Source organism: Aphelocoma coerulescens, chromosome 3, assembly GCF_041296385.1.
Source record: "Aphelocoma coerulescens isolate FSJ_1873_10779 chromosome 3, UR_Acoe_1.0, whole genome shotgun sequence".
In the NCBI taxonomy this organism is placed as follows: Eukaryota; Metazoa; Chordata; class Aves; order Passeriformes; family Corvidae; genus Aphelocoma; species Aphelocoma coerulescens.
In genome coordinates this window covers 47,222,442-47,241,064 of record NC_091016.1, presented here as the reverse complement: position 1 = coordinate 47,241,064, position 18,623 = coordinate 47,222,442, and the positions used below count along the sequence as shown (strand labels likewise).

Genomic DNA, 18,623 nt, shown 5'->3' with positions numbered 1-18,623 from the left:
CTTTCCAGGACTGAAGGTGAGGCTGACTGGCTGGTAGTTTCTCAGGTCCTCCTTCTATTACCGGGTCCAGAATTGATCAAATCATCAAAATAGGCTAAAATAAGAGTCTCTCTACCATGTGCATCCAGCTATGTTGGGAGTAAATACCTGGGATTATCTAACTCCCGTCTGTACCAATGCAACAAATGCTCCCTATCATGCCAGAGAATGTTTTATTCCCTTTGAAGCATAAGTCCTGTGTAATCCATATCTTAGCTCTGATAGGGAAAAGAAATAACACAAACCAGCTGTAGATACTTTATCTCCTCCTGACTCAGTTTCTATGCCAGTGCCCAGTAACTCTTAAGTCCATCATGTCTTCTCCTCCAAGGATCTGCATTACCCTGAGTGAAAGCCAGAAATGTAATTAAAGCTCTTGAACACCGTTGTCAGCTCTTTGCAGCCTTGCAAACTGAGTCTTTGTGTGGTAACCCTTCACTACCAAATCATACTGATAAAAAACATTCCCCTGTGGAATCAATTTATGTGCTGTGTGTGCCAAAGACCATTGTGTGATGTCTTCAGTGGATGTCACTGTGACAGACTGGTTAGGAAAGAGGTAGACAGGGACAAGAAAACTTAACTTAGGAGAATTGAGAAAAAAAAAAGCAAAAAATAAAACCAAATTAAAGCACAGATTCCTCTGTGCTGTACAGAAACCACATCAGGCACATGTGAAATGGAGAGAACTGAGGGTGGTAGAAAGCCTTGGGCTCAACGTTACTCTTCAACTCTTGAACTGCAGTTTTTCAGCAGGTGCCTTCCTGTTGTTTGTGATGATTTGTGATACGTGATTAAGTGTAGCATTTAGTTTTCCTCAGAGGTACTATGCATTTTTGTGTGGTTTTAAGCTCCAGAGTTAGTCATCAAGGAAAAAATTATGACAATTTTTGTTTTCTGCTTGTGTTCTCAGCATAGGAGAACACTATGATAGCATAACACAGCAGCTTTGTCTTTAGTTGATGTTTTAGTTGATGCTTCTAAACTGCTAAAACCACCACATTCCCCATTAATTTACTTTCTATTGTTTTCCTAGTAATATCTAAGGTAGCCATCCTAGTAATATCTAAGGTAAAAAGACAATAGCCTCCCTTTTTCTTACCACAAGTGTTCACTGAACCACTTTAATTAAGAGAACATATATTGACATGCGTAACATAATCGGGTCAGGGACTCGAGCTGAAATTGAGTGCATCTCTTCTACACTTATTTCAGTTTATGACTCTTCAGATGCAGATGAGTTGTGAAAAGGTTTAATTTCAGTTTATGTTGTTAGCACAATCCTTATAATGTAAGCATTAAATGAACATGCTCTGTGTTGGCGTGGAGCACTCACCCCTGTCCAGTTTTCAGAAGTGGGGTTTGGAGATCAATTTTCTTAGCAGGTTCCAAGCATTCTAGTTATAGAAACATATTTACATTTGATCAGCTATAGTATAAAAGATTATGTTCCTGGAAAGCCAGCACATTAAAAAAAAAATACATATACATCTTTTGGAATAGCAAGTTTTGTGTAAAAGTAGATTGCATTTTTAATTTTATGAGTTATGGAGATGTAGATGTGACATGATTTCTTGCTACAGTTCCCTGCAGTCATTTATTTTGGTTAGGTCACCATGCACATCCTTGTAAACTCGGGATTTCAATTCTAATATAAATTTACGATGAAAATCTAAATACACCAAGTTGTTCTGACCTGAAAGCCCTGTGGAATACGGAGTTATATTTGTTAAGGTGGTTGAGGCTTATGCTCCCCAGAAGGCCCTGTGGGAAAGGCCGAGCTGTGGGCGGGACGGTTGGAAGTCGAGGGAAGGGTGAGAGGCAGCTGCGTGTGAGGGGAGAGTCGGTTGAGTGACAGTTGGCAGTGAGACTGTGATTGGCTGGCTCAGCGGACGCGCTGCTGTCCACGCGCCCTATCACCCAATCAGCTTCCGGCTCATATGCTGTCCACGTGCTCCTCCAGCCAATCACAGTCTCACTGCCAACTGTCACTCAACCGACTCTCCCCTCACACGCAGCTGCCTCTCACCCTTCCCTCGACTTCCAACCGTCCCGCCCACAGCTCGGCCTTTCCCACAGGGCCTTCTGGGGAGCATAAGCCTCAACCACCTTAACAAATATAACCCCATATTCCATATTCCCCTTCTGCTGTTGAGTTCTGTTAGGCTTCGGTTTGGTTTCGGTTGTGTGCGGTGGAAATTAAGAGTATCAAAAGGGGATGATTTCCGACAATAAACGGATCTTCTTCGGACATACAAGGGGGTCTGTCGTCTTTGTTCCCCATTGTTACAAAGCCCCATGGTAATAATGAGTTACACTGCTTTTTCAATGTATGTGGAGTGCAGCATTCTACACCTGCTGAGTAACACTCTACACCTTAAGCCAAGCAGTATAGAGGGTTCTAAAATCTGTGATTTCTTCATTAAAGTGTTTTATCCTTCTAATGATCTTTATTACTTTCCGTTTTATGAACAAATGGATTTTTTTCTTGCACACTGAATCATGGGTATATGACATTTTCTATCATCCTTCTTTTCCCGTGTTCACATCATGATTTGCAATTATTTAGAGCTTGAAATGAAACATGTAAGTAACTTTGCATTTTGTCCACAAGAGTAGTGTGATTTATTTATTTATTCATTTGCTTACAGGGGAAACAGACCATTAAGATACACATCTCATTTCCAATTTAGATTCCTCATAAATTCTGCTTGGTTGATAAATTAATGGAAAGGTCTAGGGATTTCAGTCTGGAAATTTCTGCCACATAAAACATTCGTCGTTCCCTTGGAATTTTATTGACTTAGAAAGAAAAATACAACCCCCCATTTCTGTAAACCTACCTCAGGAAGTGAGGGCCATAACTTAAAAGGTATTCAGAATGGTGCAGCAATGTACTGTACTGTACAATATATAGAACAATAGTTGATTTCTTAGTTCAGCTGCCAAATAAAAAAAAATTGCCACCAAGTGGAATTGGTTGTGATTAAATAAAAAATAAAGGTTTTCCTTATTTTTTTTTCATAAGCAGAAAATGTTTCAAGATATCCTTTAGTGTCAAAGTCCCTGATTTCCCTTTAATTGTTTATTATATTTTTGTTTTCATCTAAGGCAGGCAGCAAATAACTTGAAACAGCTAGTTGTCATTGTGCTTTTACAATAAAAAATTGTTCACAATTGGTGCAAGGCTCCTTGATTCACTTTTTCCTGCAGACTGTGAGCCTATGTTTGCTCAGGGAAGCCATGGACATGCAAAGGAGATGTCCTCTCTCATTCTGCTTTGCTCAGGCACATTTTCTTTATCCACTTAAAAAGAGGAACACTGTAATCGCACCGATTTTAGCTATGCAATGAGCATACTGATCAAGATAAGTGAGCAGGTCACTCTTCCTCCCACTGACACATGCATATCATATAAAACAATAACATATGCCATGGCTTATCTGACAAGATATGCTCATGGAAGGTGGAACATGATGCCTCAAAGAGCTGCAACAGGCCATGAAAGGTGAATCCAGGGTTTCTACTGAGTCACTGCCATAGCCAGTAAGTGTTTATTTGTGATCTTTCAGGCATCCATTTTTTTATACTACTCTTGAAAATTCAACAGAAAATATTTTGCCTAACGTATAATTTTTATGCTCTTAAACGTGAAAAGAATCATGAAGGGGGATTTTTTTTAAAGTTCCTGACTATTTAATTCCTGTTGAGTCAAAACACATTCAGAAGTTTAGACTTTTTAAAGTTCTCATAAATGCTTTTGGCATCTACTTAAATATACATACGTGTACATTTTAATTATCACACCAAAGTATTTTCTTAGAAGGAAATTTTTGTGAGTGAGTGAAATGGAATCCAGATGTAAAATCATGATGTTTTCACTCTGCTAATTGCACATTAAGACAGAGACATGGTGAGATTTAAACAGACTCCAAATCAAATTCACATTTGGCATATTTTTCAGTATTGATCATAAATGTCAATATCTCTTGATGATATGCCTCACTCCCACCCATACTCTTCTTGCCTTATGTGAATACATGATATGACAGATAGAAGAAGGCCCAATCCTCCTTTCACATGGCCAGCATGAGATCAGACCAATCTCCCCATGATTGTAGAGATGGAAATTAGAAAGTCTCGAGCAAGTGGAGGAAATAAAAATGAGAGATCAACCACCTCCTTCCATTTCTATCTACAGCTAGGGTGGATGAATCTTGTTCAGCCCTAGGAATATGATGCATCTTCTCTGCACAGTAGGAAGTCCTTATCCTTCAAATGCAAATTATCTTGAACACAGCTTAAATGTAACTGGCAATTGCTAATACTCAATTTATATGTCCATTTTTTGGGAAGGGACTGGGCAAAGGATTAGGGAGCATGCTTGATTCTTCCTGTATACAAAATTCCTTGGTCTGAAATTCATTTCTGGTGTTTGATTATTTGAAAAACAAGCAAAAATTTACCCTATCATTTAAAAGGACATATATTAGAACAGACGTGGCATGATATCATGTTTGTGTTATACAATGATTTGTGATAGACTGAGAAAGGTGGTCCTCAGTGCATGCAGTTGATGCTTGTGTTTGATGCTCATTGACAAATCACTGCCTACCTTGCAGACCTTGTATTTGATGGTGCTTTCAAACATTAAGTCAGACCAGCTGCTCAGACTTTCTGGAAAAGGCATCTTTTTATGCTTCCTACAAGATGTACTAAAATATTGCATACTGTCCATCTAGGGATATCTAGCTTTTTTCAAAGGTCAGATCAGCGTCTGGATATACTGCTGAATAAGTATTCTTCAGAAGAATATTATTTTCCTTGTTATTTGTAATTTAGCATATGGTGGTTATCTTTAGAGTAGTGGTAAACTCACCAGACTAATTATATCTTCTGTCTTTTAAATTGCATCATACGTTTTCCAAAGTGTTTTCACTCTCAAATAAAACCTTACCCTAAATCACTCTTCATGGAACAGTATAAATCAATGTCTCACCATGAAATTCTCTAAGGCAGTTGGTCTCTGCAGGCTGAGCACAATTGCATCATCTGGGCAACCAACTCACACCTCAAGTTTCTACGTTCTGAGAGCTGACTCAGCATCCCTGTAGCTGGCTCTGGGGAAGGAATTCAGTTCTCATTTTGCTTTAAATATCTCCAAATGTATCTAAAGCTGTTAAATGAGAAAGGACCAACATGTCCAGGACTCCATAAGACTTCTGCCTCTGTTCCTGTTGAGGTGGACAGCATGGTGGGGTTTGTCTCGTGGAATTTCTTTTGAGGGGATTCAGGTATGCATCCGCATCTTCACACATAAGCATAGAGGAGGGTGGTGGGAAGAAGTGCCCTGGGCATGTGCCGACTTATGCCAAACCCCCAAGATTTACTGTAATGCTTCTGGAATATTTAGAGGGGTACTTCTATAAAACAGTAGATGCTTGATTTCTACATGGACTTATGTATATCCACTTTCACAATGAATACTAGAAAAATTAATGCAGTCAATATTAAAGCATAAACAGGCAATTGTGTGACTCAGAAGTGAAAGAATACTTTTAGTAAATAACAATGATAGTGCCATTAAATAGTTCTAATTATACAAAACTCATTTTATGAACTGGCAAGACCACTTAATTGTCCAAGAAAGTATTTAAATCCAGTTTCTCAGAGAGGAAATTTATACAAAATTTAATAATGTTACTACTGTTTATCCTTGCAAAAGGCATCTATATCTTCCATAATTAATTATAGGAAAAATTCAGTGCTGGCTTAAGAGTTTAAAACTAGGCATCTTGACTGCCTTTACTGATTTCCTAAATTGCCTTTTGACTTTTTGTCAAAAGAGGAGTGGTTTTCAGTATTTTGCTGGACTGAGTACCTTTAAAAGCTGGTTTAAATAATTTTCTAATTAAAATACTTGAATTAGTGCAGAAGGCAGATGGGACAGTGCAGTTTATCTTAGAAGCAGCAGTCCAAACAGGAAGCACTACCAAAGACAAGGAATACGTGCCGCAGACAACCAGCCTGCTGCTCCTGGAGACAGGCAGATAGATCAGCACTGAACTGATGCCAGAAAAAACAATTCACTTTGGCTGCAAAACCAGAAAAGTTTAAATTTTAGAGTATCACCAATTTTGTTTCAACTTTTTCTTGTGAAAACTGAATGAGAATGTTTGGTTCTGTTTGGTTTATCCTAAATCCCAGAGACTGGAATTTTCAAAGAGCTTTGATTTCCATTTGTATGTCTTTCATGACAGTAAAATTCTCAACCAGTCTGCTTACAGGCTTTTTTTTTTTTTTTTTTTTTTTTTTTTAAGAAGATGTTTAATAAATGCAATATGTTTTGTTAAAGAAGTTGTCCATGATGGGGACAGTAGTAAGTCACACAAGCAGCAAGGATGAAGGCTGGTTTTCCAAGTAGGATGGGAAAAGGAAGAAATGCCCCCTGTTTGTTTAGAAACAGACTTATTAAAGAGTAAAGTTCAGCAATTCCTCATGTCTGTAAAACAAAAACAGGCAGAAAAGAGAAACAAAAATGTTATAATTGGGAATAAATGGAGTTCTGCCACGTGTCTGGGTGGATTTTTGTTTTGCTCATTAAACAGCAACAGTAAGCAGAAACAGCAAAAAGACACCAGGGTCTCAAAAACTAGATTTTCTAGCCATTAGCAAACATGAAAGTCCTCTGCTACTTTGGGTTCTGGTAGTTTTTAAAACATGGAGATGTAAGCCAGGGGGCAGAGAAAACATTTCTTTATAAAGAAAGTTGCTAAGTGAAGTCCCTAACCCTGAAGCATGCTTTCTGTAGGGACATGTTTGAAGCAATACTAAAAAATCCAACTTTCAGAATACAAATTGCTGGAAATTTAGAGCAGGCAGATGAAATTTTTTTAGATTTTCTGATTTGGAGTAAGCACAGCTGGCACCTGAGCCCTACAAAGCCAGAGGGGAGGGCTACTTAATAAGAACAGAAATTTGGACATACTTTTCCTCCAAATGGATTATCAGCTTAAAGAGTTAGTAGAACTGAAAATTCCATCTTTGCTGCTTGATATTGATCTCTTTCACAAGCGTCTGCTAGAAACACTTCAAAGACTTTTGGAGTCATGTACACAAATACAATTTCTCTCCATAAATCATTGCCTCTTTGGTTTTGATGAAAGTATTGAAAAGCTACAGCAATACTGTTTTGCTTTTCTTCTTGCTCTTGAAGTAAAAAGTCATTGTACAGCACCATATATGACATATTTTGGAGGGGTAGAAGTGAGGTAATCTTTGTGCATACACCCCTACTCCAAATATAGATACACCAAATGTTTATCGTTTATCTGCACCCCAGACTAAGACTCAGCACTGCTTTTGTTACAGCCGGTTAAGAAATCCATGTTGACAGGAAAGAATTGAGACACCCAGCTCCACAGGAAAACCACATGGACACTCCCCCTGTAGAGCTTGCTGGAGAAAGGGAAAGACAATGGCAACAAAGAATACTTTTTACACTTTTCGTGTGCTTAATGAATATGATGGAATATCTAATGTCTGGGGGAGATGGAAAGAATCTTGTCTTTTGAATAGCCTATCATAAAATGCTGGCAGTTTACTAAGCAGAAGAGAAAATGCTTGTTTCAGGAAGATTAACTGTGACAGTTTTATCATTTTTTTAAATTTCTATTTTAAGGAGGTCTTAGTCCTTCCAATCTGAAGTTTAAAAACCCTGTTTATATAGTTTAGCATATTTAAGCTAATGTATCTGAACTGTCTAAAATTATTTGGATTGGAAACTGAGATGGAAATTTCATGAGAATGTAATGGGAGAAGTTTTCAATACCTCATCAGACCAGGCACTCGTGAGATCACCCCTTGAGTTCTTTCTCCAGTTCTGGCCCCTCAACTCAGGAAGGACATTGAGGTGCTGGAGCTTGTCCAGTGAAGGGTTTGGAGCAAAAGTCTGGTGAGGACCAGCTGAGGGAGCTGAAGGAGGCTCAGGGGAGACCTTATGCTCTCTACAACCACCTGAAAAGAAGGTGTAGCCAGGTGGGGATCAGTCTCTTCTCCCAAACAACAGGATGAGAGGACATAGTCTTAAGTTGTGCCAGGGGAGGTTTAAGTTGGACATTAGGAAGAATTTCTTCATAGATAGGGTTATTAGACATTAGAATGAGCTGCCTGGGGAGGTGGTGGAGTCCCTGGAGGTGTTTAAGGAAGGACTGGACATGGCACACAGTGCCATGGTCTATTTGACATGGTGGTGTATGGTCATAGGTTGGACTCAATGATCTCAGAGGCCTGTTCTAGCCTGATTGGCTCTGTGATTCTGGGATTATTTGCCCGTTTTGAAAATAATGTAGAGAAGAGCCTTCTTTTCTCTATGGCCTAAGAAAAAATGAGTTCTTCAAGGATAGGAAAATTCAAAGAAAATACTTTGAATCATAAACTCTGTGAGATGATTAACTAAAAATTATTTTTTTTATTTTATTGAAGCCAATTGATTTTCCTCTTGTTGATGAAATGATATAATTCCAGAGCTTGCCCACCCTTTTGTTGTTCTCTTAATCTGTCCATCTGAGGGATAAGAGCTTTGCTCTTAGTGGGCAAGCTGTTGTATAAAACAAAGGTAAAATACATAGATTAAAACTTCAATCACAGATTACAATGCTATGATGAGTGTGCGATAATTTAGAATAGAAATTTCATCTCACGGTGGGATCTTCTGTTTCTGAAAGCAGAACTGCAAATATAATTTGTGATGTTTTGTGCTTTATTGATACCTGCTGGTCTGCTGTGATACATCAAAGCTAACCAGAAGTTGAGCAAAATATAGACCTTAGATCTGCCACTTCAAGGACAGGGATCGTGGTTTTTTGTATAGAATTTCTCAAGACTGGGGAGACATTCTCACCAGACACTAGAAGCTTTTTGCATTGCATTTCTGTAAGCACTGTATTTGCCCTAAAACATACACAGAAATGGTAAAATCAAATAAAAGTTCAGACATGCCCATTAGAAATATTATTCTATGTTTGCTTTTCTACTCTTGGCAGGAATTTCTACTGGGATAAAATGCTACTAGGAGTCTGTGGGATTGCTTTGTATTAACACACTAGTGGACCATACTGCCATGATAAAAGGTGAAAGTACCAGACGAAATATATTACACTTAATTGTTCAGTACTGATGTTATGACTGATGTTATTTTGAAAGGGGAAATTAAAACATGATAAATAGTTCTAGACCAGGTCTTTATGAGTCCTTTAAAAAACCTACATGTTCTTTAAGGTGCAAATCTTGATACAAAGAATGAAGTTTATTCTTCCGTTACGCAATAAATGTTAACAAGTTAACAAACTCAGTCCTTTGAGGATGCTTGAAAAATTATTATTTCACTATTATTCTGTGTTCTAGGAGGAAATAAAGGGATAAAAAAGTCAGTCCTTAGGTTTTACAATTAAGATTATAAACTTTTTTCCAGTTTGATTTTCTCATTACACCTACAGACCATTCTTTCAGCCTGAATTCTGAGCCTTTAAAACTATTGGCTATGAGCAGCAGAATTTTATGAAAACTGTCTTCTTGTAATTTTTGTAATGAAGCTCAAGGATGTCACAAAGCAAATGAATTGTGCAAGTCATTTCTTAACCTGATTGTTTCTGGTTACTAACATTTTTCTCCCAGAAGATCAAGATGTCAGTTAAATTTCAAAGATTTTTCTGAAGTCTGAAATTCTCAAAATTCATCACCTTTGCATAGCCTCCCACTATTTAACAACCTCATTAATCATAATACAAGCACCCAAATGACCAGCCAGTCAAAATGCACGAGGTCAGAAGCTCAAGGCATTAGGAATGTTAATGCCACTTGGTACCTATTGCTGTTCCATGCCAAGTCAATGCTGCCTGTGTCCTTATTTGTTATCACTTATAAAAATCCCAACTCTACTGATTTTGGTAAGGTTTTTAGATTTGATAGGGATCCTTGTAAATGATATCCAAATCTGCGTAATGTGAGTAATATGTGATTAAATCTGATAATTTAATCTTAATTGTGCAGATGAAAAAGATGGCATTAAGACAAGGCAGAATTTCTCACAAGAAGTTATTAAGAAAATTAAGGATTAGAGAGTGAGAAACTGATTAAAACAATTTAGCAGGGAGGCAGAAAATACATATCAGGAGTAAATTATTAGTCTTTTAAAACTGTACAAGATCAGAAGAGTGATCTCTGATCTCCCTTAGGACTGGTCCCAACTCCTGGGGTGTGCATCTGACATAGTACTTGAGAATTAGGTTTTTCTTCATCCAAACTTTATAATAAAGGCCAGGTACCTTAGTATTCTCTTGGTCAAACAGCTGGTTCAAGGTAAACAGGTAGTTTGTCTTCCTGTGTAATGACCCAAAACAGCAAAGCAAAGGGGTACATGTTTAACAGCAAATATGCGAAAAGTTCAAATTAAGATTGTTTCCATCCCACACAGCCAAGAATACAATTCTGAAAAGAATTCAGTGTCTTCTTGAATCTCTACCAAGAAAAATAACATTTTACAAGATCTTGTTCAAAATATTATGTACAATGCAGTTACTTCGAAGCTTACTACTTTTCTGACAGTCCACCTTTTTAAGACAGGTGAACAGATAAGAACATTATATTTACACAGCTGATTGCAGTAAGACTAACACAAAATTAGATCCCAGATGTCCTTCCTTCCCTTTCTTACAATGCTGTGTTCAGCCTAATTATTGTCAAAAAAAAGTGTCAGAAGTCCAGCTATATGATGTAAAGACACTTTATGTTGGTTTGCATCGCAGTCCTCAGGTTACATTGAAATAGCCTAATTGACACATTTTCTGTCACATAGTAACACTTTGCAAAGCTCATTTACACACAAACTTCCCACTGCTGTGCAAGAACAAAATGAAATCTTTGTACATTCGTGTAATTGTGCACTGGTGATCAGCAAAAAGACTGCTAGATAAAAGTGACGATAAAAGTGACTCTATCTAAAGTATTTAGTATTATGGTTTAGGTTTCTTCAATATATATGTTTCTGCCTATTAAAATTTAAAGAACACATAAAAATCTGCAGACAAGTTTTTATTAGGAGGGCGGACATTAAAGCAGTGGGAATCTATAGTTACTTTAATTACGTTAATAGAATTGTATTGCACCTTTGCTACTCTAATGTTAGAGAAGAAGCTGGTCGTTTGTTTCCATGCAAATAAATGAATAAACAAACAGTATTTCTAATTCAAAAACACCGAAGATGCACCTCTATTGAACATAAAATGAAAATGGTTGTTTCTAATGCAGGGAAAGGTGGAGGGGTTTGGTTTGGGTTTCGTTTTTTTTTTTTTCTTTTTTAAATACATTTGTCTTTAACAGTGCCCATCATTAATTTGAATGAAGTACTGAAATATTTGTGACCTTTGGAACTCACGGCAACTTAGTTCATATAACCTGCTACTTCATATGAAATTCAGGAAAATCTGCTCCTAAAGAGTGAGCGCAATGCAGCCTTTTCCCAAAAATCTCATTTTTATCTAGATGCAAACAAAATGGGTTCTCAAGAATATATCAGAGAGGTGAAGCCACTGGTATTCTGATGTCTGTTTTTTCCACTTAGTAGCAAATAATGATGTGTTGTCAAGAGTCATTTGCCATATTTATTTTTCAGTCTTGGAAAGGGATTTCAGCTGTCCAAATTTTTAATGCAATATTGTTGTTAATATAATATCAGGCCACTAATAGTAGTGCATTTGTTCTGATTCAAGAGTAGTTCATTAGAACAGTTTCTCTATCCCAACTCTTCCCTTTTGTGCTGTGTTCTGCAGGGTGTGACAGTTTGACAGTTTTTCCCATTGGTTGTGATGATACTGTATAAAATATGATATATATATATATAAGATATCATAACATAATAAATATATCATCTTGTAATACCTACATGTAGTCTTTAAGGTTAAATGTGTGATGCACATTCACAATTAATAGTCATCATAAACTGTGATGTGATGTGAAAAAAGTCTGAAGAACAGAAGCAGCACATGCATACCCCCAAATCCTAACCTCTAGCAAGAGGAGCTGTCAAGCACAATAACTATTACAGGTCTGGAGACAGTACAGAAGAAAAGAGCTTTGTGGAAGAGTGGAGTTAGAATAGTGGTTTCCACATGTTACTATCATGAAATTACTCTTTCAAGTCAACAAATGCAATTAAACCTCCAGGACTATTTTTTCCTCTAGAAGTCTTGCATCTAGTATGTGTGTGGGATCAGAAGCCTTTTTTATTTGTTACTGTAATCATAGTACACTCAAATATGAAATCTATTGCCTCAGGATGGATTTCTCTTATTTTTAATAGGCTCAACTTTTGGCCTCTTAGTGCAACATTGCAAAAAATGTGCTATGCTGCCAGCTTTCAATAATGCTTTAGTGTAAAAACAGATCTGTGAGTATGTATCATTGCAAAAGATTCAAAAGAAAGAAAATCAGTGGAGGTCTTCTGAGAGTTTAAGTATTTTTTGTCTTTTAATGAAAACATGTACATTGTTTTTCCCACATAACTGATATCTTTGCACACAGTTGCACCTAAACTGATGTTACATGTATTGTATTTGAAGTAGATCACAGGACTTTTGGTGCCAGAGACCTCGTCTTCTACTGTATTTCATAAAGAATCTTTTGTGCTTACAGTATTCCCTAAATAATAAACTAAAAAGATAAAAAGCTTTGCAAAACCTTCAAACAAACATGAGTGAGATTTCAATCTTATCCATATGACAGGACCTCCTGCTGACGTGTGAGACTGCAATAAATTATTATCGTAAATTAATAGGGATTTTTTGTGTCAAAACAGGTCTTCAAAAAATTGTATAGGCCACTTTGTCTCTGGTTATCAACACTGCAGAAGGTGAAAATTGTAACACTAATGAACTTACAAAAGCTGTGTTAAGCAAGGCAACAGACATTTCAAAATGTCTGTTTTTTCAAAGAGAGTTAGGTGGGCCATGAGTTTAAAGATAAAATACTGATCCAGCTCTGATTTTCAAGAGTTACTGAATACATGAAGATGCTGAGATGCTCATCTCCTGCTACCTTGGGCCAAATGTTCAGTGGGCTGCCCCGAGTTGTGCAAAGGGGCCATGGTAGGGTGGGGACAGTTTAACTTACCTGGAGCTCCATATTAGCACCTTTCTTGCAAGGGAAGGAGGATATTGTAACTTACAGCAGGGAAGAAAATGCAGCTGTTCCTTAACTGTGAAAAGCAGAACCTCGAGGGCGCAGGTGAGGTCAAGGGTCTCATGCTCCAGATTACACAGCACCAGGAGGCTACTCAGAACATGTGAACCTGGGCTAGAAAAGAGCGAGGAGTGGAAGGAAAACCTGGGACACATAGGAGAGAATAAATAGCCATTGGTAAATGTGTATGCACACTTCACACTAACAGAAACCATTTTCCTGCTTTGCTGTACCTGTGAATAATTGACCTGCTGAACAAGAAGATGTGTTTAAACAACTGTCAGTTTACTCTGATCTTCAGCACACAACTGGTCAAGTGGACTCCAGCTGTGGGAACAGAACATCACATCCCATGTTGTGTAGATTTCCTGTATCAGTAGTGTATAATTGGCTTGTTTTTCTCTTTAGATTAACAGTATGGGAGAAGATAATTGTAGCAGCTGGTTATACAAGAACAATCAATAACCAAACCTATTTTTGTTTGAATTTCTACTAGGAAGTAGACCAGTATGGTATTTCTTTATTATTAAGCAGTGAAAAAACGGAGATGTGTTTTGAATTAGGTAGCCCTGCCATAGAAAAATCATCCTTACTTCTGCTTGCTTTGCTGAAGAAAAAATAATTACAAGAGAGTCTGTCTTTTCCCTTCAAACAGATCTTATTCCCAGACTGCATATGCCACTTGCCTAGAGATCTGGACGCTGGCAGGTGATCAACACAATGTGACTCACAACAGCAGAAGACTTGGAGTCAGCAGTATCCTTCAAAAAGATTGGTGGGAGAAAAAATTAAAGTAAACAGGAGTGATATGTGCAAAAAGATTTCCATGTGGTTCTTACTCCTACTTTTCCACATCTACTGCTGTTCTGCTTATGACAAAACTTGCAAGTTATTAAAATTTAATGTTATTCAGAACCATCTTTCCCTACACAATCCAAGCACTTTTCATTTCTCACACCTGTCCTCAGAAGCACTTTCATTCCTCAAGAATAGCAGGGGAATAAAACATATCTACAATGTATATTGTATATTAATATATGGTGGTTGATCTTTAGTTGTGTACATAAATGTCACAAAAGATCAATTGCCGAGTATTTTTTGTCTCTCTGAGGTACTTAGAGATATTTATTCCATTTCCAAAAAACTATATGCTTATGAACACAGAAGATAAGGGATTCTACTATTTGAAAAAGATACTGTGCATTACGGATGTGAAAAATGCCCACAGACGCACACCGTGCCATCAGGACTGCAGCAGCAGCTGCTCTGCTGCCCTTGCTCACTCCAGGGAAGAGACTGGGAGTGGGGATGCTCATGTGGTTGTTTTATGTCACGGTTTGGAGCTTGGCCATGCCTTTGACTGAGAAATACCTTACTGTGCTGGAGCCCTGAGATCATGAATGACTCAGGCAAGGTAAAAGGAAAATGCTGTGGCTGTGCACATCCAAGGCAAGCAGCACAGTTTTAAAAGACAGAAGCAGAGGAGCTATGTGTCTTTTTGCCTTCCCAGAGACTCAACCAGGAGGGTCTCTCCCTCAGTTCAACTAACCTGCTGCAGCTTTTTCTCATGTACACCTCCTCAGGAATCCTGGCCTTTTTCTGTTTAACACCTTGGGTTGTGTGCTGTGGAGAAAACCCCTTGTGGATTCTATCTTTTAGAGTCCATCTGAAGTCCTCCAGGAGGTACACACAGATTTAATCTTCCTTTCCACTATTTCTCTCTTAACTGAACTAAATATCATTTCCTGAGAGGTGCCAGTTCTCTTACGTAGTCCAGTGCCCAGTTAATTAACATGTCTTTGCTTTGAAAAGATAAAGGTGTCCCTTACACAAGCATACACAGAGTTTTGTGAGGCAGAGACCTGCTCAGCAGCCACTTAGGCTGATCTATTTGAGGCTGTCATTGCTCCTTGTGCTCCCTGGCTCTGTGGTCCTGCTGACTTCCTTGTGAATGTGCAGTTGCTGTTCAGGGAATGGATCAGCTTGAAAAATGATGTTTTCTTTGTTTTGCTGGGCTGCTTTTGACTGGAGTGGCCTCCTTGTGCTGCTACAGAAGAAGGGATAGGGCCATCCTGCAAAGTGTCAGAGCGGGGAGCAGGACTATGACAACTCATCTGGCTGTGGAGCTATTTGAATTGTCATTTTTCACTGGGATGTATATTCTCCACTGATTCTTAGATTTTTATGTCAGTGTGGACAGGAACAAATATTTTGCATATGAGCTGCCAGATGGGACAGGTGATCTAGCTTATTATCTGCTCCTAACTTCTCCCATATACAACATAACCAAGCTCTTTCAGGTCACAGTAGGATTGGGATACTGACACCCCCCACCTCCCCCAATATTTTTCTTCATAGATCTCTGTGGGAGTTACCAAATTTGAAGTGACCCCTTTTCCATGACACAGTAGGTAATAGGATGCCAGAAGTGATTGTGACAGTCTCCCACTGCACTTTGCTAACCCAGTGTTTATAGTAGCTTGTATCTATGTGGGTTTTTTTTTCTGAGGGAAACATAGTCTCTGCAAACTACAGGGAATAGAATCACGCTTCCAGATATTAAATTTTTTTTCTATCAGGAAAATTGAAATTATATAGCTTTGGTCATTCTGCATGATGAATTTAAAATATTTTAGTTTCTTGAACCAAACAAAAATATTTACTCTTGACTCACAGAAAATTTTTCCAAGCTCTTAAAATTACAGTGTGGGTACTCTATCATTTATGTCTTTCTCCCATAGTTTAGCTGTGCCATATGTTAACAAGACACATGATATAAAAATAAAGGATGGATTGGATTGGTAAAGGAAGCTAATAACAGGAATACTTTACCCCAAGATAATCACAAGAGGTAATTGTAATTTAATACCAAAAAGATTTGAAAACAAATTTATCAGTTAGATTCAACAAACGAGACTGCTTCTGTACAAGAATACTGACATGATTATTTCAATTGTAAATCTTGCAGTGGAATATTTTGCTGTGTTGCCTTAGAAACTTGCTGAGACTTTGTAATCATGGAGCTGGTGAACCTGAGAGACACCCTTAGAGTTCTCTGGTCAGAAACAGGTCCAGGCTACTAGAACAGGTTGCTCAAGGTAACATTCAGTTGGGTGTTGAACATATCTAAGGCTGGAAACTCCACAATTTCTCTGGGCAACGTGTGCCAGTCAGCCAGTGTTTGACCACTCTCACAGTAAACTCTTTTTGCTGAATTTCCTGTCTGTAAGTTTGTGCCAGTTGCCTCTTGTCCTCTTGCTAGGCACCACTGTCTCCCTCTTTTTTACTTGTTTCTGTCCCCCCATTAGGTATTTATAAACAAATCATGTATCAAAATACTAGAATTTCCTATCAGAAGAATATTCCAGTTTTCTTTTAGATTTCTGTTAAATATTAGACTGAAGATATGAAGATAGAAGAGACAGAGGAAAAAGCAGAATTTTCTGGGGAAGAATTAGTTTGCATAAAATATCTCCTATTCTGAATTTTTTCTTAGATATGGTAAGACAGATACAGGACATTTAATAACATTTCTGTTTATTGTACTGCAAGACAGATCACTGCAAAAGCCATTGCTAGTTTTTTTACACCCATCTGAATAACATTGCAAAGGACACTTGAGGATGCCTTTTAAACTATGACCTAGACTGGGCTGTAAGTATATGTGGAAAAAAATGCCTCTTTCCTTACTCTAAAAATTAAATATCACCAGCACAGAGCTGCAGAGATCACGTGCTAGTCTTTCTTTGCATTCAGATGCAAGTTGTGGAGCAGCCTCTTGTTTACTTGGCTTTGAAGTGCAGTTGTGTATGGCCTAAAGGGCATGATTATTTAAACGTTAATAACTTTTTCCTGAAAATTTAAAGCAGCTAGTATCCAGGGTGTAATTTCCTCTTTTCTGCTTCAGTGAATTGCATCTGAGTCCTTGTTTAAGAGGAACTGTCTCCTACAAAGTCGGAGATGTGCATCTACGTAGAAGAGGGATTGATGTAATGAAGGGATAGTTTAAGTACAGATTGGGTACAGATGGCTGTGATGGAATGGGAGCTCATGACAAATAGTCTGATATTGCTTCAGTGATTTCTCTCCGTGGTTGACGCAAGACTCCTGCTCATTTGCTGGGAGCAATGGGAAAAATACTGGGACACTTTGATATTGTGTTCTTTTCCCCAAAATTAAAGCATTCTCTTTTAGTCTCTTCTGTTCAAGGAAAGACAAGATGCATGTCACTCTCTGAGGCTGGCTAGCTGCAGGGAAAAACAAGAACACCCATGGAGCAGAAGCAGGTAGGAGTTTGTTCTGCAGCACCTGAGTGCAATGGCACTGAGGTCTCTGTGGACCCCTGTGTGAGTTTTGGACAGAGAAGTAAAAGGTTCCCCATAAGAAAGTTCTGCTGTCTCCAAGCCCCACCACTCCAACAGGAAAAAGCAGGGCAAATGGGCAGGCACAATGTGAGTCTGTGCTTAGGGCACGTGTACCTTCTTCATTTAATGTGTCCTCCACTGCATGCACAGCAGAGATGTACTGATTGTCTTGCAGTGGGGTTTACTTTGCCTCTTTGGAGTATGCTGATCTTATCCCTTTATGTATTGCATTTGCAGTTACGCCTTCCATATGAAGAATCCCTGTGTGATAAAGCATTTTCATGGTTCCATTGAGCAACCTGAGGAAGGGAGCTGGAATTTGAACAGGACACTCATCCCATATATTTTGACTCTTGTCAAGACTGTGACAGTAATTTCGAATTTTTGTTAATGCTGCTATTGTTATTAGATGGGACTATAGGAGGTTACAGTCTTCAGCAATCTTCAGAGGTGCCACTTCAGTCCTTAACTGGCACAACATTGGCTGTCTCCCTTCACAAGAGCAAGCAGAAAGGGGAGAAGGGATGCTGAAGAGATTTTCTTACAGAGGTGATCAGGGAACATCTGAGATGAAAGAGGTTTTTCCTTCAAACTGTACAATGCAGGTTACCATAATTTACTTCTTTAAAATGCCTCTTTTTTTGTAAATGTATGCCAAGAAAATTGAATGATGGACAGAAAATTCAGTGGCTCAAGTGAAGTTGGCAGCTTTCCATATGCAATGGTATTTGTAAGCATCCATAGTAATGAGAGAAATGTGAATAATATTGGAGGATGTTATGTTAATGTTACAAAGAGCTCTAGGTAATTAAAGAATTACATATGTGTAAATGATCTTAAAGCTGGGTTTCAATTAACCAGAAGTCTATGGCATAATGATATCATGTTGGATTGGTGCCAGTCCTAAGAGATGCTTACCCACTAACTTCCAGTCGGGAGAATTTCCCCAGAACAGTAAAAGGGTCCTTTGTGCTTCAAAATTAC

At 38.2% G+C, this 18,623-nt stretch overlaps 1 long non-coding RNA gene across 2 annotated transcripts in view; it reads left to right on the top strand.

The window, feature by feature from the left end:
• Positions 1–14,071, top strand: part of LOC138108050 (uncharacterized) — a 108,348-nt gene extending 94,277 nt beyond the window's left edge. For both annotated transcript variants that reach the window (XR_011149845.1, XR_011149846.1), the window contains exon 3: positions 13,931–14,071. This is a non-coding gene — a long non-coding RNA (uncharacterized lncRNA). The remainder of the gene's footprint in view (positions 1–13,930) is intronic.
• The last annotated feature ends 4,552 nt before the right edge of the window (positions 14,072–18,623 follow it).